The sequence below is a fragment of the Pantherophis guttatus genome, chromosome 4 (genome assembly GCF_059756535.1).
Source record: "Pantherophis guttatus breed Tessera chromosome 4, ASM5975653v1, whole genome shotgun sequence".
Classification (NCBI taxonomy): Eukaryota; Metazoa; Chordata; class Lepidosauria; order Squamata; family Colubridae; genus Pantherophis; species Pantherophis guttatus.
Genome location: NC_142066.1, coordinates 18,868,947 through 18,888,490, shown reverse-complemented (window position 1 = coordinate 18,888,490; position 19,544 = coordinate 18,868,947).

Below are 19,544 nucleotides of genomic sequence, written 5' to 3'. Positions count from 1 at the left end.
CTAAGAAAGAATAATTGCTGATGGATCTTAGGAAATTGAGAAACCAAATGCATATTCCTCCCACAAAAAAATAAATTGATTGTTTTTTATTGATTAAATAAAGATCTTTAATTGTGTTGATTGTATGGAATATGTTCAGGCCAATGAGAATGCCAGAAGAGTTCATCCTCATGACAAAGCTATACACAAGTTAGGATGCCATAGTCTGAATTGGATATACTGAAAGAAGAGGTGAGCAAGGAAATAATGTCAAGCGTTATGTTGTCCCATTATTTTTCAAACTCTATGCAGATTATAATTTGGAGAAGACGAATTGGAAGAAAATAACTGAGGTTTAAAATTAGTTGTACTACTAACTAGAGCATACAAAACATTTGCTAGACCAATTCTTGAATATAGCTCATCTGTCTGGAACTTGCACTGCATATCGGACATAAATACAATCGAGAGAGTCCAGAGTTATTTTACAAGAAGTCATCCATTCCTCTAACCGCAATAACATACTTTATGCCACCAGACTCCAAATTTTGGATTTAGACAACTTAGAACTACACCGACTTCAGTCTGTCCCAAGCATAGTACATACAATTATCTGCCATAATGTCCTTCCTGTCAACGACTACTTCAGCTTCAACCACAACAATACACGAGCAAATAATAGATACAAACTCAAGGTAAACCGCCCCAAACTCGATTGCAGAAAATATGACTTCAGTAACAGAGTGGTCAATGCCTGGAATGCCTCCAAAACTTTAACCTAAAACTGTCTACTGTTGGCCTCACCCCATTTCTAAGAGGTCTGTAAGGGGCGTGCATAAGTGCACCAGCATGCCTACCGTCCCTTTTTACTTAGTCTTTTCATGTATTCAAATTATGTTTATACTTTTACCTGTTATGTTATATATCCTTGACAAATAAACTTATGATTATGATTAGACAGAAACATGTCAGCAACAGTACTGCTGACATCAGTATTCTAAGAGTTTAAAAGAGAAATGGTCTGTAATGAAAGTCAAAGAGCAGAGTAAAAATGGGATTAAAATTTAATATAAAATAGAGAGCACAATAGAGACAAACATTTCCAACAACCAATCTTCAAATTGACAGTGGAGATGCTAAAGTGGTAGATAGTTTCTGTCTAAAAGAACTATGGATCAAGGAATGTGTGTCAGAAAATAAACTTGGTGAAATAACAAGAAGAGCAATGGGTAAGATATCCAGAAGTAGTTATGTATCTATACCTACAAAGAATGGTTTTCCTTCTAAGAAAATACCCCAGTTAAAGTTGGAATTTGAAGAATCAAGAGGGAAAGAGAATTAATGTGTTTGAAATTTGGTGTTTTAGAAGACTCCTGAGAATCTCAGCTGAGAAAAGAAACAAAAGGGTAATAAAATACTGTATACTAATGAACAATCAACTGCATTTATCTTATATCATGAATAGTAGAATAAACTTACGCAATGTCATCAAAAACATTATTAGAGGGTGGTTCCCTGAAGTATATCATGTTGTAAAATATATAGATCTTAGACAGAATGCCTACAATGTTGAGGTCTCCTGGTCTGTATTCCTTGTGAAGAAAAGGTAGAGGATCACTGACACTGCATTTAGAAATGGGACTCTTACATACCACCTGGGCCAAAATCATTGAAAATATGATTTCCAGTACCATCATCCTGAATGAATCAGTTCCTCTTTGAAGTTCAGTCTCCCAGCCTTGGCCAATGGGTTACTAGTTGTCAGTGACAATTATTCAACTTCAGTTACCTAATTACTGTATAAGCATGGCCAAGTTGAAATAGGCAAGGGAATGTTGCTATGCACATCTCAGATTCTTTGATTTGTTGCATTGCAGTTCTAAAACAGTGATTCTTGCATAGATATTTGATAATTCCAGAGAAGACAATAACAAACTCAAAAGTACAGATGAAATGAATTATAAATAAGAAAATGCCATGGTTATATTTCAGTACAAATATTGTTTATGCTCTTCCGGTGAAATAACAAGAAATGGCAGGTACCATAGTCGGTAGAAGAACTCATTTGGGATTAGAACATGCAATTGAAAAATATCTCCGTAATTACAAATGAGAAATGTCCAATTTAGAATTCAATAATACATAGGAGGCAACGTATTTGTCAGATGTAAATGCCTTATTCTCTAATGTGTAAATAGTGTACAAACAGGGTATCAGGGGTTAACTTATTCTTCACTTCTTAATGTATTCATAATTCACCACTCCCACATATAGCTCCACCCATTGTATATATAAGGAGCTACCCACACCCTTTCCCTTGCTTCTATCTGTGAATATTCAGTGAATATAGAATGCCTACTGTAAATAAAAGAATATATAGTTAAGCCTTTAACTCTTGCTAATCTTATTGAGTCTGATCCTGAAAATATTGCAACAAGCTGGTAGCAGAGGATGGTTAATTGACTCAATAAAAAACTTAAAAATGTCTAAGAAAGATAGGCCCAACACCAGGGCCTACAGCAAAGAAATGGAAACGGAACAAGAAATAATCGACGAATCCACAAACGCAATTTCGAGAGAGTCCGAAGAATACACCACTGAAGACGAACAAATAATTGATGACCAGGAGGAAATCGAAATAGAGAATAACGAACTCAGGTCAGAGATATTAAAACTATTAAAAAGCCAGAAGAATGATGAAAGCCTCATCGCGAACCTCCAAGATATGCTGAAGAACAACGGAGCAGCGAGAGAGAAAAACATCACTAATGAAAAGCCTAAAGACCCAAAAATAGTGAGTGAAATGATTGCGGAGAAAATCATTACAAAGAAGAAAAACGGTGATCCCGCGCGAAAATTTGAACGGCAGCCATCTTGGTTTCAACAGGCCTCCAAGATGAGTGAAGCAGAGCCAATCAGCAAGCTCAATTCAAAATTTCTGGCGCGAAAAACGTTATCAGACAACGAAAACGAAAAGGAAGATTCAAACACCTCAGAAGAATCAGAACCAGAAAGTGAGGACGATTCAACGAAACACCAAATAAAATCAGCGATGAAAACGCTCTTTGCTGCATTTGGGCCAAAACTAAAAATTACTAAAAAGATGTCGAAGAAACGAGCGAGCAAGCCAATGCCTCAAGACCTGCCCGCTCCCATCCTGACTACGAGAACGCTGACGCCCGAACCCAGAGAGCCCTGCCGATACCGCCCTACGCCGCAGACCGAAGCAAGCACCAACGCCCTCAATAGAAGAGGAAGAGCAGCCACACTCGTCAGGACTCCCAAAGTCGAACCAGAGACCGACTCGTCTGAAGAGGAGCAGAGCGAGCAAGCCGCAATGGAGAGAACCTTCCACGACGACGCCGAAGAAGAAATGGGCAACGCGCATGCGCGAAACTACGCAGACGGTCCGGGAAGACATGAACTGGAGAGAAGACCATGCAGACTCGTAGCGAGCATCCCCACGCCGTTTTGCAATTTTCTGCATTTACGAGACCACGGACTACCTCAGGTTGTAAGTAATGGACCCAATAATGTCGGAAATTTACCCAGTGACTTTCCAAAACTAAGGGTTGATGGCATTAATTTACAAGAATGGTATCAACAGCTCCAGGTTGTCTTTATGAAGGAAAACTTACTGTTTTTTATCACTAGTCCCCCAAAAAGACCTTGGACTCTAAAAATAGATTGTTTACACCATAGAGCTTTTTTCTTAATAATATCTAGTGTATCTCCTGCAATGTATCACAGCATTAAGTCAAATTTGACTGTTTCAAAAATTATTCAATGCATGTTTAATTTGTTTCACAGTGACAGTGTAGCTACCACCACAAGAATATCTAAAGATTTCTTTTCGTCTAGGGTAAAACCAGGGGTTTCCATAAGTGAGCATTTAATATCTTTGAACAAAATAAGAGCTGAACTGCATTTGAGGGGGGAGGTGATTTCAGACCAAACAATGAAAAGTGTTATTATCAACTCACTTGATCCATCATGGGACAATTTTATGTCACATTTAGACACAATCAATCTAGGATATTTATCCATAGAAAGTCTGTCCAACAAATTGATAACAGAAGATAATTCAAGAAGGAATCGTTCTAACAACCACACAGAACACAAACCATATAGGAAAGTAGCTTTCCAAGAAAAATATAGTGGAACATTTAAATGTCATAATTGTGGATCCAGGGAACACAATAGAAGAGATTGCCCAAAATTTTTAAAAGAAAGACATAGATCAGAATACAGAAACAAATACGATTATAGACAGCCTTCCATAGAAAGGCATAGATATAGGAGCCCACCAAATCACAGGGAGAACAGAGGGGGCAGAGACAATTCAAAGGATAGAAAATCTGGTTCACTGAATGGGTTAAATAAACAAGACAACACTAACACACAGCAAAGTGAGAACAATAATTGGCTTATTGATTCTGGAGCAACTAATCACACCACTAATAACAAAAATATATTGTCTTCATTTGCAGAAGATAAATTTGTAATTAAGGTAGCTAACCAAGAAAAAGTTCAAGTATTAGGTAGAGGAAATGTAACCTTGCCTGGTCTAGGAAAAATAGAGGGGGTATTACTAATACCTGAAATACCTCATAACATATTAAGTGCCATAAAACTAAGCAGAGATTCTGACATTAACATTGTCTTTTCAAAAGGAAAGGCAACTTTGGAAAAGAATAAAATAAATATAGGCACTGTGATAATTAAAGGAGGCCTACCTTATCTGATAACAAAAGAAAAATGGTTACATAACATTGATTCAAATATGGAAGATTGTATTGAAATAGATGATGAGAATGTTAGCAACAGTGACAATGATGAATGTAAAATATCTCATGATCACACAGATGCACACAATGATAAAAGGCCAAAAATAGGTAAACCAATTCATGATGAGTGTGCTCACATCTTACATAGGAAGTTAGGACATGCCAGTTTTCCTGTAGTACAAAAAATGACTGAACACGCAGAAGGTGTTAAAATAAAAAATTGTGAAAATTATCTGGAATGCTCAGTATGTAAATCTACAAAACTAAAAACTAGTCCCAGGCCAAGAAAATCTACCAGATCAACTAACAAAATTTTTGATTTAGTACACATGGACTTAGTTGGTCCATTAACTCCATCAATCACTTATAGAAAACGTTACTTCCTGACAATAGTGGACGATTATAGCCGCTATGGATTTGTTTATACATTAAAACACAAAGATGAAACATTTCAAAAATTTAAAGAATTTTACAAACGCATAGAAACGCAACACAACATCAAAATAAAACAAATTATGACAGATAGAGGATGCGAATTCATGTCTAAAGAATTCTCCCAATGGTTAAAAGACAAAGGAATGTTACATTACACATCTAGTCCATTTTCTGCGTTCCAAAACGGGATTGCAGAGAGGAAAAATTCCACATTACAAACCATGATTAGATGCACATTGGAAGATGCTGGCTTAAGCAAACAATTCTGGTCAGAAGCCTTACATTATTCAAATTACACACAAAATAGAACATGGTCCAGCATTGTAAACAAGACACCATATGAAGTGATGTATAATAGAAAACCAAAATTAGCACACATGCATATATTTGGAGTCACAGCAGACGTACACATACCTAAACAATTAAGAAGAAAGGGAGAGAACGTGTCCAGAAGACTCAGATTTATGGGATATGAGACTGGCACTAAAGGGTACAGATTCATTGATAGTAATAACAAATTTATAGTCTCCAGAACAGCTGTGTTCCATGAACAAGCCAACTGGTCTAAATTACATCTTAATGAAATATTCCCAAATAAATATAAAGATACAAAATCTCAAGAGAAAGGGACTATAGAAAAGCAAAATATCAACAAATATAAGAACAAAACCAAGACTTGGACAAATAGCCAACTCAAAATAAAGACAGACACACTGACAAAAAAGGAAGCAAGATATTTGCATGATAACGATAGTAAACCCGAAAAAATCATTAGAAGCACCAGAAATCAAATGCCAAATAAATACAAGGATTATGTAATGCATATGGATGGTGAACCAACAACACCTAATACATATGAGGAAGTGCTAAAACTTCCTCGCGAAGAAAAAGAAAAATGGGAATTAGCAATGAAGAAAGAGATGGAAAGTTTACAAGGACTAAATGTATTTACACCTGCAATTGCACCTAAAGATAAAACAATTATTGGTACCAGGTGGATATATAAAATTAAGAATTTAGAGGGAGGCAATACTCTATACAAAGCTAGATTAGTTGCACAGGGTTATGCACAGAAATATCCGGAGGACTATACTGACACGTATTCCCCCACCGTAAGAACAGAGAGTGTCAAAACAGCTCTAGTGGTAGCATCAGCACTCAATCTTGATGTATTCCAATATGACATACAGACTGCGTACCTACACGCAAAACTAGATAAGGAAATATACGTAAGAGCACCTCACAGTCAATATACAAACAGAAATGAGACTTGGTTGTTAAACAAGAGTTTATACGGGCTAAAACAATCTGGTAAACGGTGGTATGATTGTTTAGTAAAAGTACTTAAGACCATGGACTTCAACGCTACCACTGCTGATAATTGTTTCTTTGTCAAGAGGGGTGATGATTACATTGAATTTGTATTGATTTATGTGGATGACATTTTATACATAGGAAAACATAAAGAGAGAAGAGAAACTTTTGTAACTAAATTAAATGAGCATTTCTCGTTGAAATCTTTAGGCAAGGTAAACAAATACCTTGGTGTCCAAATTAATAAGACAAAAAGGGGATTCAAACTTACCCAGAGAGATAAGATCATAGAACTTTTAAATAAATGTAATTTAAACAATGCCAAACCTTGTGATACTCCTATGCAAACTGACTTTCTAAGAAATACTGATGAATCTTCTCCCGAATTCAAGGACAACACATTTTATAGATCAATCATAGGTTCACTCCTTTATATATCTAATTGGACTAGACCAGATATCGCTTTACCACTCAATTTATTATCCAGGCATGTCAGCAAACCAACAATGTATCACTGGGAAGCTGTTAAAAGAATTTTAAGATATCTAAAAAGTACACTAGACTTTTGTTTAATGTTAGAACCTAATGATAATAAAGAACCAAAGCTTACGTGTTATGCAGATGCAGACTGGGCTGGAGACATCTCATGCAGAAAAAGCACATCTGGTTATGTATTTCTCTTAAATGACTGTCCAGCTTACTGGTACACTGGTAAACAAGAGCTAGTGGCCACTTCAACAACTGAAGCGGAATATGTTTGTTTATCCAAAGCCGCAAATAACCTTGTATGGTTTAATGATTTAATTTCAGATGTTTGGAAAAAACCTGCTTTACCTTTTGTTATGCATGAAGACAATAAAGCAGCCATTGAAATATCTAGATCTGATGCCATTGGACAAAGGTCCAGACATATAGATATAAAATTTAAACATGTGAGACAACTATCTCAGGATGGATTTATTAAAGCAGTGCATTGCGATACTTCAGAACAATTAGCTGATATATTGACAAAGCCTTTACCTTCTAAGCAGCACAAATATTTAACCTCCAAGTTGTATGTTTTGTATTGTCCTGAATCTGAATGTAACTGGTGCTGTATAACGAATCGGCATTTAGAGGGGGATTTGTCAGATGTAAATGCCTTATTCTCTAATGTGTAAATAGTGTACAAACAGGGTATCAGGGGTTAACTTATTCTTCACTTCTTAATGTATTCATAATTCACCACTCCCACATATAGCTCCACCCATTGTATATATAAGGAGCTACCCACACCCTTTCCCTTACTTCTATCTGTGAATATTCAGTGAATATAGAATGCCTACTGTAAATAAAAGAATATATAGTTAAGCCTTTAACTCTTGCTAATCTTATTGAGTCTGATCCTGAAAATATTGCAACAGTATTAGTCACATCTCTCCTGAACCTGATATTCTCCACTGTTATAATAATAATATAAGAAAGGTCTTATTAAGAGCAATATCATAGTTGTCACTCCAGTAAGAATGTTAGAAAAAATGACAATGTTTGAATGTATTTCAAACAAAGCAAGTGAAAGGCGAGGGGAGGGAAGGGAAATGAAGTGGAGGGTAGGGTTAGGGCAGTGGTGAAATTCATTTTTTTTTTACTACCAGTTCTGTGGGCATGGGTTTGTGGGCGTGGTGTGGCTTGGTGGGCGTGGCAAGGGAAGGATATTGCAAAATCTTCATTCCCACCCTACCCCACTAACCTGCTTTCCGGCTCCATTCTACTGTGCAGGGCAACAAAAGAAGACCCAGTTGGGACTCAGGAGGCAGCGAGTAGATCATGGGAAAAGACAAGGAGGAGAAAATAGAGGAAGTGATAGATGTAATGGCTAAAATTCTATTTACTAATGCAGAAGGATTAGGGATCATCCAGCTTTAAATTCTTATGTGTGGTTTTTTTTTATGCTTAGCTTTTGTTTCTTGTTTAGATTGGATCTCCAGATAATGATAAAACATTTGGGGGAAAAGATGCAAATCAATATTCCAACATGGCTTTGTAGCAGGGTTGGGTTCCACTTACCTTTACTACCGGTTCGCAGCAGGAGCGCTCGCGCATGCCCAGATCATCGGTGATGATGTCAGGGTGGGTGGGCGGAGCCTCCCACCACCATTACTACTGGTTCACAAGAACGAGAAAGAAACCAAGAGCAACCCACCACTGCTTTGTAGCTTGAAGTCTCACTGTTACTCTTGAAAATCACACATAAAAAAATTACTAATTGACAGTTGGGGATCATGGGGACAGAGTCTAAATTTATTACTCCTGCAGTTAAATATGCACTATTTTACAGCACTGTTTGTTTTAATTTTCAAAGGCAGATTAAAAATTGTTATGACACCTTGAGACCATTTGCATACAGACACTTTCTGATGATGCTACCTGATGCAGGTAAGTTTGACAGTAAATGAACTCCAAATGTTAACTCAATTAATTGGTCTTAACTCATAAAGTAATAATTACAACATTAAGAATGATTTTACCATTTAGGAGCTTGGAAAGAGATCAAGAAATCCAATGTGATCTCTGCTTTTAATTTAATTTGCATAACCAATTTTATATGTCTATTTCTAAAGCAGTTGAGAAGACAAACTTGTTATATCCAGTTATACCACAAATAAAATAACCACAAATAATGTCATTAATAACAATCAAATAGCCACATATATTGATTGGTGTTGGGATTCTTGCCCCTCTATTGGCATTTCCTATGGACTTCGGTAGGCAGATGTTGATGTTTGATGGTGTTAGAGGTATTGTCACAGGAATATAAGCTGTTCTGAGTAAACTTGCCTTTTGCAATTGACCAACGGTGATTTTGTTAATGGTGTTTAAGTGGTGAACCCAAGGCACCTATTATTATTGGTACATACATAGATTACATAGTCACCTATTTTCCTGGTAAGTAGAGTCGGTTAATATCACCTCATGGGTCAAGGGCAAGATTCATTGTAACCTATGACTATCCTTAAGTGTTGTACCTCATGATTCTTGATGAATGTATTCCTTTTGTGTCCAATCACACTTGGCCAATAAAGAATTGTATCTGTCTGTCTGTCTGTCTGTCAGTTTGTCTGTCTGTTGGTCTGTCGGTCTGTTAGTCTTTCTATCTGTCTGTTGTGGCTCCATTACCTGAGCCTGTGTCTTCGGCAGGAGAGGACTCCGAGAGTAGGAAGGAGAGGAATTGGCAAGGCCTCCCTCTCCAGGACCCTCCTCTCTGGCAATTCCTTCGGTGTCCGCTGAAGGGCAAGAGATAGGGCTAGGGCCAAGCATGTCCACGCAGCCACAGGTGGACAGTGATGAGGTTAAGAGTCTTGGCTGGATCCTCGGCAGCATCGCACAGATAAGCACACACAACAGAAGAAAAGGCATGCCAGAGATTAGGCTGAGTCACTGGACCACACCCCACAGGGTATAAAAGGGGGTGAGGTGGCCATTCAGACTCTGTGATGGACAAAACTAACTACTATCGAGTCACATTGCATCTTTGGAAACAACATTATCGGCCTTGGATTTATTTTACGAAATGGACAATTCTTGACTGTGTGTATTTTGTTTATTGAGTAAAAGTTCTTGGCAAGCAGCTACTGGGTTGCTGCCAAGCATCTTATTGGAAGAATTGGTTGTCTGCCAGTTTATTTAACCCCCGGCTGTCTGTTTGTGTGTGTGTGTGAGACGGGGACAGAACACTGTCTGTCTGTCTGTCTGTCGGTCGGTCGGTCGGTCGGTCTGTTTGTTGGTCTATCTATCTATCTATCTATCTATCTATCTATCTATCTATCTATCATCTATCTATCTATCTGTCTATCTATCTATCTATCATTTGTCTGTCTACCTATCTACCTACCTATCAATCAATATATCGATCTATCATTTGTCTGTCTACCTATCTACCTACCCACCTACTCACCTACCCACCTACCCATCTATCTATCTATCTATCTATCTATCTATCTATCTATCTATCTATCTATCTACCTATCTACCTATCTATCATCTGTCTGTCTACCGATCTACCTATTTACCTATCGTCCTATCTACCTATCTACCTATTTACCTATCTACCTATCTACCTATCAACCCATCTACCTATCAATCTATCAATCTATCAATCTATCAATCTATCAACCTATCTGTCTGGGAGTTTTAATTAATTGTGGGATTTTAATTGAATCTTTTAATCTTATTTATTATTGCTGTTTTATTGTGATTTTATTGTTGTGAGCCGCCCCGAGTCCTTCGGGAGAAGGGCAGCATATAAATTTTAATAAAATAAATAAATAAAATACCTGTATAGCTATCTACCTATCTACCTACCTACCTACCTACCTATCTATCTATCTATCTATCTATCTATCTATCTATCTATCTATCTATCTATCTCAATGGCAAAAAAAAACCAAGGCAATTCAGTCATTCCCCCTCTCCCACCCTCAGAAAATGAGTCTGGAAAAATCTGCTGTGACTGTATGTTCTTAGTAAGAAAATGAGTAGTTCTTTGTGGATAATTCTTCTGATCATGATCATTCTTGATTGTTCCAGTGTTTCTGCCTTCTTAGTTACCACTTCAGAGAAACTGACATATCTTGCAATGGACTGAATATTTAAATATAAAAGGTACTAATTTTATTTCCTCAATACAGGTAAAGTGAAGACTATCAAATGATTAAATTTCGCCCATCTTTAAAGTCTTTTAAACAAGGTCTTAAATATGAATCCCTTTGTAAAAAAAAAAACAACAACAACAAAACCCTCTGAGCTCAAAAGAGACAAGCAATTTGATAATTTGAAAAAAAAAATAGCAGGCTGGTTCAAATAGGGATAATTGGTTGCAAAAATCCAACAGTTTGTCAGCATTAGATAAATTCTCACTAAATCCTAAATCCTGCTAAATACTCTTTTTAAGTTATTAATATCTTAAAAGTCAGTATCAATTTTCCCATAACATGGCAGTGTAGTGAATTTGGATAAAGATTAAAAATAGTTTTAAGTGTATTATTTTAAAAAAATACATATAGTCTATTTGTATTTCAGTGATTAGATTCATAAATATTTACCTCTGGAAATTAAAAAAAAAATCAAAGCTCTATTTCAGTGAATCAGTTTTCTGTTAGGATTAACAAGCATCTCAAAAGGAATTGAATGAATCTTTTTAGTGTGATCCCTTTTGAACTCAAGAGGAAGTTTCAAGAGGAAGTTTCAGGACAATTTAGTTAGATTTGTTATCATCTTTATAATAATTCAAACAATGATGCAACTGTGACCCCCAGTTCAGAGAAACTAACATCACTTGATCATTAGAAAAGAGCTTGCAGGAAATGTAACATGGAGACAAATCAGGGGAAAACATAAAGGCCTTACACAATATTATCAGACACATCAAAAGAAGGATTTATTTCAAAGGGAGGTTACAGGAGGCTGGCTCCAGAGAATTATTAACGCTTCTTTGAGTGAAGGTGTCCTGCCGGCCGCCTTGAAAGAGGCAGTGGTGAGGCCCCTCCTCAAGAAGCCCTCACTGGATCTGGCTGTTTTAGCTAACTATCGTCCAGTCTCCAACCTTCATTTTATTGCGAAGGTTGTTGAGAGTGTGGTGGTGTGGCAGCTTCCCCAGTAACTGGATGAAGCTGTCTATTTGGACCCACTCCAGTCCGGTTTCAGGCCTGGGTACAGCACGGAAATGGCATTGGTCGTGTTGGTAGATGATCTCTGCAGGGCTCGGGGTAGGGATTATTCGTCTATCCTGGTCCTGTTAGATCTCTCAGCGGCTTTTGATACCATCGACAATGGTATCATGTTGCGTCGGTTGGAAGGATTAGGGGTGGGGGGCATCGTTTTGCTGTGGTTCTCCTCCTATCTCTCCGACCGGTCACAATCTGTTGACAGGGGGGCAGCGGTCGACCCCGAGGCGCCTTGTTTTTGGGGTGCCACAAGGGTCGGTCCTCTTGCCCCTTCTGTTCAACATTTATGTGAAGCTGTTGGGTGAGATCATCTGTGATTTTGGGGTGGAGTTCCATCAGTAAGCTGATGACACTCAGCTGTACATCTCCACCCCAGACCATCCCAACGATGCCTTGGAAGTGATGTCCCAGTGCCTGGAGGCCGTGCAGGTCTGCATGGGGAGAAACAGGCTTCGACTCAACCCTTCCAAGACCAAGTGGCTGTGGCTGCCGGCGTCCAGGTATAGCCAGCTGGTGCCATCGCTGGTTATTGGGGGTGAATCATTAGCCCCCACGGAAAGGGCCCACAACTTGGGCGTCCTCCTGGATGCACGGCTGTCTTTGGAAGAACATACAACGGCCATGGCCAGGAGGGCTTTCTATCAGGTTCGCCTGATACGCCAGTTGCGCCCCTTTCTAGATCGGACTTACGCATGGTCACTCAAGCACTCGTCACTTTTCGTCTGGACTATTGTAATGCTCTTTACATGGGGTGCACTCCCTTTGGGGTGCATCCGGAGGCTCCAACTGGTGCAAAATGCGGCCACACAGGGGATTATGGGAGCGACGGGGCGCTCCCACGTGACACCTCTCCTGCGCGAGCTGCATTGGCTTCCAGTGGACTTCCGGGTGCGCTTCAAGGTGTTGGTGACCACCTTTAAAGCGCTCCATGGCTTAGGGCCAGGGTACTTACGGGACCGCCTTCTGCCACCAATTGCCTCCCACTGGCCAGTTTGCTCCCACAGAGAGGGCCTTCTCAGGGTGCCGTCAGCCTGACAATGTCGGCTGGTGACCCCCAGAGGGAGACCCTTCTCTGTGGTGGCACCTACCCTCTGGAACGATCTACCTCCAGAGATACGAGTGATCTCAGACCTCCAGACTTTTCGTCGGGCCCTAAAAACTTACTTTTTTCAGCTAGCTGGGCTGGCCTGATTCCATGTTGGTTTTAACGTTTGATATTGATTTTAATTGATATGTTTTAAATTATGGGCCAAATTCTATTTAATTAGTTTTAAATAATTATTTTAACTTTTGTACAAATGTTTTTATTTTGGCTGTTCACCGCCCTGAGTCCAAAAGGAGAAGGGCGGTATACAAATTTAATAAATAAATAAATAAAGATTGTGGAAATGGAAAACACATAGATCTGAGAGAGAATGGCTCCAATGATAAAGTCACCAGGATGGTAATACTTGTAAAGAATAGAAAGAGGGAGGCTTATAGGGCATTTTACAGATGGACTGCTACAGGCTTCTTCATATACCAGTATCACCAGCATTGATGCCAAAAACATCTCCATCTTGAATAAAGAACTTTCTTCAAGATTTCTTTTTCAAACATTCCTTCTTGTTGAATAAAATATATTGGCTTGAAATAACACTTATTGTATGTCTGGTCTTAATAATAAATATAATCAAACACATAAAATATTGTCTGCCTCTGTCTTAGGTCAGAATGAATATTGATAGCAGATATTAGTCTTGGTTCAGTGTGGTGCTATCAATTAATTGTATTCTTTAGGGAGCTGTACAAATAATTGTGATTGAGCTGAAAATTGTACATACAATAATCTCTGGTGTAATGTCATTGATCTATGAAACTTTTTTAAAAAATCAGATCTATAGATATGACTCTTATAGCTTTCTATCACTTGTTTATTAGTATGTTTATCAAGTGAAAAACTCAAAATGTAATATTTGAAAATGAATGTTAATTTCAAGGAAGGAAGATTGAAAGAACTGGAGTGACTGGGCCCATGGAATCACCAAGAGTCAGACTCAACTGAATGGCCCATAGAATCACCAAGAGTCAGGCTCATCATTAACATCATCTTCTACAAAGAGGGTGGAAAAGTTTGTGAGAGGTGAAGTTTTTATAATGTTCAAAATGAGCCAAGGTATGGCCAAAGACAAAGACAGATATCTAATATCTACATTGCATGGAATGCAACCTCTCCTTATAATATACCACAGGGGAAACTATTTGTCCCCTGTATAAGGATGTAATTTCTCAGCAGATGGGAGAGCAACATACCTCTGATGGTATGAAGGGATGGGCATGTAATCCAGAGGAGGTACTCCATCTAATAACATGGCCCAATGCCAGGAAGTTCATAGTGACAGGATCCTAAACTAATGAAAAATATCAAAACATCATGCAATTCTATACATTCTTATTGCTTTTTCCTTGTTAGCTGCTCTCTTTTATTCAGATTAGGTCTCAACAAAATTATATAGCATTTGTGGAAAACTATGCAGATCAGTAACCCATCATTGGAGGCTATAATAGAGAAGATCTCCACAACAATCATATATTTTTCTTTTGTGCTAGGATATGTTGAAACAAAGAAAACTGACACCCACTGAAAAAGACAAATACGCTTACGGTAATATGGATGGTTTCATTAAAAGTGCTAGGCATGGAACAACCCAACAGGTTACATATACAATTTGCATTGTTACATCATAATGAAGTACATAAACATGGAATGCCTCTCGTGCACCTCATCATCTTCACATATTCATGGCTGGATGCAAGCCCCACTGCTTGGCTCTTAATCTCATTATATGGAAAGGTAAATTGTGTAAAGTGATTTAATGAGAGGTTTCAATTTGTGGAACACTGGCTCCACTTCTTGCCTCTTCTGAGCATGGTGGCACAGTGGTTAGAATGCATTATTGCTATCCTTTGCCAGGAGTTCGATCCTGACTGGCTCAAGGTTGACTCAGCCTTCCATCCTTCCAAAGTTGGTAAAATGAAGACCTAGATTGTTGTAAACTGCTTAGAGAGTGATGTAAAGCACTGTGAAGTGGTATATAAATCTAAGTGCTATTGCTATTGCTCTTCTTATACTGGGATAAGAGGACCTTTAGTATGCCCTATTTCAGAAAACAGACAAGCTGTTCCCAAAGAATGAGGCAATGCAAAAATATCTATGACAGAAAGGCCAGAAGTCAGTGAAAATGTAACTTTGATTGCAAGGGAACACTCAGATTACAAAAAATAAAAGCCAGAACTTTATGGATTAATATTATTTTGGATTGTACTTGGGAACTACTGTGGGAGAATCCAGTACTTTCAATAGGGATGTGATACTGATTGAAGCAGAGAGTCCAGAGTTTAGTCCAAAGTTTAGTAGAACTTTCGTCAGGTGCATGGGTATAAGATTATAGCAATAGCACTTAGACTTATATACCGCTTTACAGTGCTTTACAGCCCACTCTAAGTGGTTTACAGAGTCAGCATATTACCCCAACAATTTGGGTCCTCATTTTACCCACCTCGGAAGGATGGAAGGCTGAGTCAACCTTGAGCCTGGTGAGATATGAACTACCAAATTGTAGCCAGTAGTCAGCAGAAGTAGACTTCAGTACTGCACTAACCACTGTGCCACCGTGGATCTTATGAATGAATAAAAGGATTAAAGGGCCATGCATACTATTTTATTGTTTTCTACTTGTTAGCTGTTTTTTATTGTTCAAGTCAGGTCTAAAAATAATGATAAAGCATTTAGGGGAAAAGATGCAAATCAGCAATGCAGCACTGGAGGCTATAATGGAGAAGATCTCCACAGCCACCATGTATTTCCCTTTTGTACTCTGATAGGTTGGAACAAAAGACAACCACACACTACAAAAGATCAACATACTGAATGTAATATGCTTGGCTTCATTGAAAGTGTTGGGCAATTTTCTTGCGAGGAAAGCCACCATGAAACTAACAATGGCAAGGAAACCCATAAAGCCCAAAACACAGTAGAACATGAAGACTGATCCTTCATTGCATTTCAAAATGATTTCATCTGTTGTTGAATTCATGTCAGTATCTGGAAATGGGGGAGAGATTGCCAGCCAAGTTATACAAATCATAACCTGAATAAAAGAGCAGCAAGATACTATGGACCCACCTAGTCTTTTCCCCACCCATCTGGTCATCTTGGAACCTGGCTTGGTGGCCATGAAAGCTACAACCACAATGACGGTTTTGGCTAAAACACAAGAGATGGCTACCGAAAAGATGATGCCAAAGGCAGTTTGACGAAGGGCACATGTCACCTTGGAGGGTTTGTCAATGAATAACAAAGCACAAAGGAAACATAATAGGAGAGCAATGAGGAGAACATAGGTAAGACCTTGGTTGTTGGCTTTAACTAGAGGAGTGTTCCTATTCATAATAAAGATCCAAAGAATTATTACTGTGATGAAAGAACAGAATAGAGTGGAAGCAGCTAAAATAGTTCCCAGTTTTTCTTCATACATGAGAAAAGTAATAACTTTGTGGATACAGGAATCCTGATTCTTGTTTGGGTACTTATCTTGTGGACATTCAATACAAGTATCCATGTCTAGAAAAGAAAATACAAAGTCAGGATATTGTACCATTGAATTTGCATTAATATCAGTAAAAAAGTATTTGTCTTTTATATTTTGTCTGAAGTTCTCTCTGCAATATTCCATTTTTAAAATAAAATTTATCAAACTATATATGAAACAGTTAAAATTAATAGAATCACTAATTCAAAAATACATTAAAAAAGATATTGAATAGTATATTGTATAGAACCCCTCCCCCAAAGAAGAAAAAAGAAATAATAAGCGAAACAAACTTTATCTCCTTCCTCCCCAAGTGTATTCAACATTAACAACTTATCAACCAAATGCAACCAACTGTATCTTTACCCCATTTTCTCTCAACTCATCTGTAAATCTTATTAATCAGCAAATGTACAATAAAAAATATTGCTTAGAATGTAGTATTGTAATAAGCCATGGCGGCACAGTGGTTAGAGTGCAGTACTGCAGGCTACTTCTGCTGATCGCTGGTGGGTAAAATGAGGACCCAGATTGTTGGGGCAATATGCTGACTCTGTAAACCGCTTAGAGAGGGCTTTAAAGCACTATGAAGCGGTATATAAGTCTAAGTGCTATTGCTATTGCTATTGTAGGTTAACTCTCCCCACTGCCAGGAGTTCGATCCTGAACAGCTCAAAGTTGACTCAGCCCTCCATCCTTCTGAGGTCAGTAAAATGAAGATCCAGATTGTTGGGGGCAATATGCTGACTCTCTAAACTGCTTAGAGAGGGTATATAGACTATGAAGCAGTATATAAATCTAAGTGCTATTGCTATTGGTATTCCCTTCCATTTAATCTAAATTCACCTCATCCCTCTTTTTAAAAATCAAAATGTATTCCTAATTAACATTTAAACATTATAAAAAATAAAAACTATTAAAGATGTTCAGAAATAGAAATCCCTGATTTAAAAAATAAAAATAATAATGTGGCAATTGCAAACTAACTCATTAGATTCAGTTGAACATTTGTCTCCAACACTCCATGAACAAAAATGATTGACTTCGAGTTTGGCGACACGGCAATGCAGTCGGGGAGCCCCGCCAAAACCCTGACTGGCTAACCGCTGCTGACAGGTCTGCGGACCTACCCTGTCCTGAAGGGATAGGGGAAAAAAGAGGGACCCCTTGGGCAGCCGAGAGGAATGAGCAAGTTCCTCGGAGGCTGGAGGCAATCCTCTAAATCAGCGGTGAGGGACAGCAGCCATGGCGGCTGCCTCAAGACTGTGACAAATTGGGACAAGCAAAGTGCAGGAGGAAGGAAGAAAGGACGATGTGCTTCGGAGCCAGGTGAGTGACACCAGCCCAGGCGAGAAGCAACGTGTTAATGAGGATATTTACAAATAAGACCCCCAGCCTTACCTAGTGGCTGAAGATCTGAGGGTCTTGAAGATTTTGTAAAATAAGGAAAAAAGTTTAAAACCCTTTAAGAACTTTATTTCACTACTGATTGATTGGAGTGAACTGCTTATTAACTAAATAGACCTGGATATTTGAACTTTCTTGCTAAAACCGAAATGTTGAAAAGAGAAAAGTGATTAAAGATTTGCCACCTCTAAAAGCCAGACAAAGAGATCAAACAGATTGCTACATAAATGTTTCAAAATGGTGATTGAAGCTGTGACTAAGTGAAAGTGTTGATTGCGGAAACTTGTTTTTTTCCTGAAAAGAACCTATTTGTTTTGTTACATATTGTGGATTACTTTGAAAAAAACTATGGTTTTTTGAACTTTGGACATTCCTATTCTGTCGTTTAATGGCTTTACAAAGAAAGAAGAAATATAATGACTAATAAACTTTTAACTAACTGGTGCAGCAACAAAAGGCTTGGTGCAGGAACAGAAGTGGAGAAGCTGATGTTTTACTGGAAACAGATTTTATAATAGAATTAAAAAGGATATGCAGAGTTTTAAGTGTGGAAGTATTGACTTTGAATTGAAATGCATATGGACAGATAAGGAAACGAAGAAGCAAAATAGATAAATTAGATGTTTGATGTTTGAATGTTTAATTGTTTAAATGTTTCAAAATTTAAACGAGATTTAAATAAAAACAAGAAGTGCTCATGGTAAATAAAGATAGAAATATAATAAAAATAGAAGTGGGAAGTTAAGGTGACTAAAAGTGATATGTTCATAAAAGCATAATTTGTTGCAACATGTTTTAGTTTTAATTTGATAACAAAGTGGTGGATGATAAGTATGATTAATTGTTAATGATTTTAGATGATACACTAAGGTACACAGATGGAAGTTATAACTGTGATTGCATTTAACACATGTTGGAAATGATTAATATTAAGAAATAAATGGGGACACACCCTGGAAGAGTAGAGTTGGAAACAGTGGATTAATAGACAACATATGGAAAACGGAATTTTTAATAAGTTAGCAGAGTAGAAGTTGGAGTTAATGGAGGAGAATATGCTGAGAAATCAGCCAAATAATGAAATGCTGGAAATCAGCCAAATAATAGGTGGAGTTAAGGAGGAGAATGCTGTTAATCAGCCAAAACAAAGCATGCTGGAAATCAGCCAAAACAATTGAAAATGCTGGTAATCAGCCAAATAACAGGGGGAGTTATGGAGGAGAATGAGGAGAATATACTGAAGAATAATTATTAATAAGGGGTGAAAAAGAAAACATTGGGTGATAATTAAAATGAAATGGTAAATTTTGAGATGTCTGTGTAAAAGTTTAAGAACATGATAGGATGAA